This window comes from Choloepus didactylus, chromosome 12 (genome assembly GCF_015220235.1).
Source record: "Choloepus didactylus isolate mChoDid1 chromosome 12, mChoDid1.pri, whole genome shotgun sequence".
Lineage (NCBI taxonomy): Eukaryota > Metazoa > Chordata > Mammalia > Pilosa > Megalonychidae > Choloepus > Choloepus didactylus.
This window is the reverse complement of record NC_051318.1, coordinates 5,205,310-5,211,309: the sequence shown is the minus strand read 5'-3', so window position 1 is coordinate 5,211,309 and position 6,000 is coordinate 5,205,310. Positions and strand designations below refer to the sequence as shown.

At 43.9% G+C, this 6,000-nt stretch overlaps 1 long non-coding RNA gene across 1 annotated transcript in view; it reads right to left on the bottom strand.

Moving 5' to 3' along the window:
- Positions 1–2,772: 2,772 nt before the first annotated feature.
- The window catches only part of LOC119507269, a 36,570-nt gene continuing 33,342 nt past the window's right edge, over positions 2,773–6,000 (bottom strand). The window contains exon 3 of the long non-coding RNA XR_005211177.1: positions 2,773–2,903. This is a non-coding gene — a long non-coding RNA (uncharacterized LOC119507269). The remainder of the gene's footprint in view (positions 2,904–6,000) is intronic.

Sequence of the window (6,000 nt, the reverse complement as noted above, 5' to 3'; positions counted from 1 at the left end):
TTCTGTGTTTACTTTTGACCTGTGACTGATGTTGTGGGACTGAAGCTTTAAGCTACTTGTCATGTGTTTGTGATTGAGAAAATCCTTTACTTCTTGTTGTGTGAGTATGAAATATTTAACCACACCTGGAATATATTAATAAAATAGATTATAAAGCCTCATAAAAGAGCTCTGTTCTGATTGTTTAATAGAGAATAATAAGCCCTTACATAAGTCTAATATTCCCAGAATTCTTAGAAAATAAACTGCTAAACTTCTAATACTTTAAATATATTACATCCCCCCAAAACAAAGTAAACAAAAAAACTCTCAGAAACAGCTAGCTCAGAAGCATTTTATTTAAGAATCTAAGTTCATGTAGTCAAGCAAATCCTTGAACAAATTAGACTTGTTTGATCACTTTGGTTTAAAAATAGCAATACATCTTCTCCCTGACTATCCATGTATGGTAGAAAACATGTTTTAATGAGATCTTTGTTTTCTCATGAATAGACTAGTTAGTCTGAATTCCCTAAAACTCTTATACTAGTTTACTGATCAGATAAGTCAACATACTTCCACATGAAGTTTTTGATTCTGAAAAACATAAAATTATGTATTTAACCAAACAGGACCACAACTGTGCTAAGTTTTTTGTTATCAGCAGTAATTGTGTCCTCCAGTGCATCTACTTAAATGTAAATTTCAAGATCGTTAGTTAATATTAAGAACATCAACTCTCATTCAATTGAGTTAATTAATAAACAATCTTTGACTATCTGGATAATTTCTAATAAGTTCAGATACTGCAACATTGGTCAGCAAGCATAATTTTTATATCTATACATCTTTGCTTCAGGTCATGTTAAGCAAGCTTTCTCAAAAGATGTACCATTGGCATCCCAGATCAGATCGTTCTCCGCTGTGGGGACCGGCCTGTGAACGCAGGATATTTAGCAGCATCCTGGCTGCTGCGCACTAAATGCCGTGAGTAACCCGTCTCTCCTTCCCCACTGACCCACTCCCCACACAGTTGTGACAATCAAAAATGTGGCCAGACATTGTCAAAACAACCCCTGGGGCAAAATTAAGAACCACTGTGTTGATGAAGGTGCTCATTCTTATCACTTTTAAGAATGTGACTAAACGATACATGTGTTTATAGAGAGTCATGTCAGGTGTATCTCCTGGCTTTCTAAAATGCTCAAATTTGACAGTTCTTACCCCCACCCCCCACACCTGTTCTCTCTGTAAAGAAATGAGTTACTTCCATTAAAAATTAAAATTGATGTGGATGACTCAGACTCTGCCAGGAACAAAAGTGGCAGAGAAATATGACTGTGTATAGAAGGTAATGGAGTGTTTATCAAGAAAAAAAGATAGGTAGGGTTTTTGTCCTTGAATTAAGTATCTGTTGTTTCAGAATGGGAAAGAAGATAGTAAAAGTTAAAACTTGAATGGATATACAAAACTGTGAAAGGAATGCAGAAAATGATTTTGTTGCCTTGGTTTATAATAACTGCAAATAACATGTCTAAAAATAAGTAATGACGTGTTAAAAATTGGACAAAGTTGGCTCCATTTTGATGAAATAATTAAGAAGTTTAAAACAGGAAAGAATTCTGAGATTGTTTTATGGCCAAATATTATATTACTACAAACCTAGAATTTGGTTTTCTATTAACATTGATCTTAGAGTTTTTGGTCTGCTCTTAAAAAGTAGTAGAAAAGTTATTATTTATATTCTATACAGTCTGCCCAGGTAGCAGAGATTCCATATCTCATTAGAATAATTTTCTGTGCCTTGGCTGATTTAGTTATGTCCTTGATTGTTTTTTAAAAAAAAAAAAAGTCCTCACAGAATGAGCTAAAGTCATGGAAACAACTTCTGCATTTCTTTTAAAATATTCCATTGTCACTTTGATTAATAAATAGCCCTGCTAAAACTATTCATGTACTCAGGCATCTATTAGTCTTTGTAAATGACTGTATTCCTCTAACTCTTTTGTTTTTATCTCCTCAAAGATTCCAAAATTTAAGGGAAAAAAAGTTAAGATGTCTATGGTGGTTTGGAGCTATGCCCAGAAAAATGCATCCTTAAACTCAATACACTCCTATGGGTGTGGACCCATTGTAAATAAGCTCTCTGCAAGATGTCACTTCAGTTAAGGTGTAGCCCGAATGAATCAGGTTGGGTTTCAATCTGGATTACTGGAGTCCTCGACAAACAGAGTGAAGGTCAGACAAGAAAAAAGCCACAGGGAGAAGCCAGAAGTCAACGGAACCCCCAGAAGCCAGGAGAAGCCGCCACATGACAGCAAAGCCGAGGACCAGGGATCTCCGGCCACTGCTGCAAGAAAACTTCGCCTTAAAGAGACCTTGATGTTGGACCTCTCCTAGCCTAAAAATGTGAGCCCAATAAATTCCCATTGTTTAAGCCAACCCATCAAAAGATATTTTCTATGGAAGCTAGGAATCTGAAACAATACCTTTTATACCTAAACTATTTGGGATTGTTCAGAGCTGTTGTGGGAAAACATAAAGATTTGGGTATTTCTTTACCTTATGTGGGAAAACATAAAGATTTGGGTATGTCCTATTGCCACTATAACAAATTACCACAAAGTTAGTGGCTTGAAACAACGTAAATTTATTCCTTCACAGTTGTAGAGATCACATCCAAAATGAGGGTCACTAGGTTAAGGCCCACTGAGCAGGGCGGGCTCTCTGAGGAGATTCTGGGGGAGGCTCTGTCTCCTCTCCCTCACCAGCTTCTCTCGGCTGCGTGTATTCCTGATCCTTGGCTTGTGGCCCTTTCCTCCGTCTTCAGAACATGTCACTCCAGTCTCGGCTTCTCCCATTACACCACCTTCTCCTCTCCTACGAGGACTCTTGTGATTACATCAGGATAATCCAGGATCTCCCTGTAACCGAGAAGTTAGAATCCAAGGACTGAGTATGATGACTGAATCATTATATAAATATTCCTTTTTACTTTCCGGTATATTCGAGCGGACCTGAATTGTAATCCAGCTGCCTTAATCTCCGATAATGATTGTATAGCCTTTATCTTGTGCCCTTGTGACTGTAAAAACCTTGTGACTAATCTTCACTTGTGTTCATTTATCCAGTTTTTCGACTTCAAAGTCTTGTGATCACTAAAGACAGCCCCTAATGTTTATTAATGAAGGGTCTTGGGTCAAGACCCAAGTCCAAAGTTATCTTGATAATTGAAGCTGGATCTGACCAAAATGGGCCTGACATGCATAGTAGCTTAGACTTTAACCTGTAAGTGACCTATACCTCATTATAATACTAAAAATCACATCCATCGTCACATGAAGGCCGCCATTTTCTTACATATGTTCTGTGACTAAGCAGGTGATCAGTCTGCTCACGTGCAACAATTAGATCACCTCTAATTACATCATCTGGGGCCACTGAGCTCACTATCCTATAACCTGCCCATGTTTTGATGCTATTAAACTATCAGAATTTCTGCTGTTTGCAGAGACAGATTTTGGATGGATACCCATCTGTTCTTCTGCTTCACACCTAGCAATAAAACTTTCTCTCTTTGAAACCCCGACATCTCAGGAATTGGTCATTTGAGCGCACAGGGCAAAAAATCCACTGCCTTCGTCCCATAACATCCCCATCTCAAGATCCTTAATTCAATCATAACTCCCAAGTTCTTTTGCAATATAAGGTATCAAATTCAACCTCTCCAAGGATTATTTCTGGTCACACTCAAAAACTTTGCTGCCCATTGTTAAAGACTAGGGATTTTTTTTTAAAGTAAAATCATGGCTCTTATACAAATATACAATGAACACGTATCAAAGATGTTAATAGAGAGAATCAGCTACAGGTACATGTTCCAATAGCGTCAAAGGAAAATTCAAAGAATATATGTGTAGGCAAAGAAGGATGCGAAATGGAGTTACAAATAGACCCAAATGTGAGGGGAGTGGGGCTCAGGGAAATCAGCTGTCTCCCCATTAGACAGAATTCATTTGCGTGTTTATAGACAAGAGTCACTGGCCCTGCTGGTTACCCACACCCAACAGAGTTATAAAGAGCTCAAAGCCAATGGGAGCAGAGAGAACCCAGAATGCTGAACAGGACATTTGATGCTCACTACTTCATCTGTCACTTTACCCCCCTAAGTCTTCCACAATTTCTCCTGACTTCCCCAACACTGTTTCCCTTCTCCCAGCTCTCTCTTCTGCAGAGAAGCCCATCTCAAGAATTTCTTTCGGATTTCTCCTCTTTTCCCCCAAAGGGATTATCACTGAAGGCGCCTGTCAGAACCAAGGGGGCTCTCTTTGTTCCCACTGGGTCTTCACAGCGGGGGGTGCCCCCCGGGCCTGTGCTGCAGCCTCACCCCCCTCCTGACAGCTCCCACAGACCCTCCTCGGGCGGGAGCTCCTCAGCAGGCCCAGGGGAAGCGCCTGCAGTGGAGAAGGAAGACACCGCCTCACCGTAATCGCTCAGGCATCCCGGGCCCCCATTTGACACAGCACCCCGAGGGCCTGGCTGGTGGGCAGCCTCGAGCCCCCTGCAGTAGGAGAGGAGGCCCCTGGAGCCCCCGCCCCAGCCCCGCCCCAAGGCACTTCCTTTCGTTCTCCAGAAGCGACTTTAAAAGCAACATCCCATTGAAGAGAGGTGGCGTGGGAGGCCCGTTTTGATATCCTTGCAGGCCGCTGAAATCTCCTCGGGGAGACATATGCAAACATATGCAAATATGGTACACAATGGGGTAATTAAAATAAAATCTAGTCATCTTAAATAGATGCCAAAAAATAGCTCTAGGACAGGCAATTCCTTCTCTCCTTTGTTAGCTGATTTTTTTTTCCCAAATGAAGAAGTGAATCGTGTCCTTTGCTTTTCTGATAGACAAAAAACATCGTGTTCATTATCAGCCTTGTCGTTGTCTGGAACAGCACAGCCAAGCAGGACCCCGGCTTGTAAGGCAGCTGGGGTGAGGCCGGGGCTGCTCACCTCAGCCTCATCCGCCCCACAGACCCTCCCCAGCCCTGGGCTCCTTGGACCCTGAGTTCCTTGCAGTCGCCTCTCCTGCTGGACCCCCGGGCCCTGTGGGCTTCACATGTGTGGGTCCCTCTGCTAGAGGGCAGAGCACCCCGGGGTGCAGGCAAACGACAGGCGCACAGGCAGAGGGGGCAACGGCGGGCGCCTGGCTGGTCCGGGCAGAGCCCTCCTCCAGCGCCGCGGGACAGAGACCTAAGAGCGGGGCCTGATGGTGTTTGGGAGGCCAGAGGTGAGAGAACATTGTGAGGGCCGGGGGTAACCGGGGTGGGAGATGAGGCTGGGGCTGGGATCCCCGAGGGGAGAGGCTTGCCCTGCATCCCCTGGGGGAGAAGCCCCGGAAGAGCTTTCCCAGAGGAGTGATGGGGTTTGCTTTCCTGAGGTTGCACACACCCTGTTTGCATCTTCACTGTCATGTAAGTCTCACAAAATGGCCATAAAATGACCTGAGAAATAATGGCGAATCGAAAGCAGATTTGGCACAACTCTAGTTTGGAGCTCGGTGCATTTTATTTGCTTGCTTAATGGTAAGGTGCCAACAACCAGAGCACGACACCCAGGTCCGGGCACATGACACCGTCAAAGACGGAGGACACCGGGGTCCAGGCCGGGGCTTCCTTAGCAGGGGCCTCGGAGCCGGGTCCTCCATGGGGCCAGTGCAGGGTCCGCGATGAGCAGCCAGCAGTGCCCACCAGGGTGGCATCTGCACTGGGTTCTATGCCTCAGGCAACTCTCATTGACGTCCTTACCCAGGAGTGTCCCTGGCAGGCATCAAGGCCGACTGTCACATCCCCCCACGAATGTCCATTATCACTCGTTTCGAGCTCATGTTCTTCTCCATTTCTTTACGTTCTGTGTGTGGTCAACAAGTTTACAGTACTTCGGGCAGTCAGATCACTGATATCATTTAGAACCCAGTATTCACAGAAGAGGAACTCGGGCCTGGCCTAAAGGGGATCCCAGTTAGGAGGC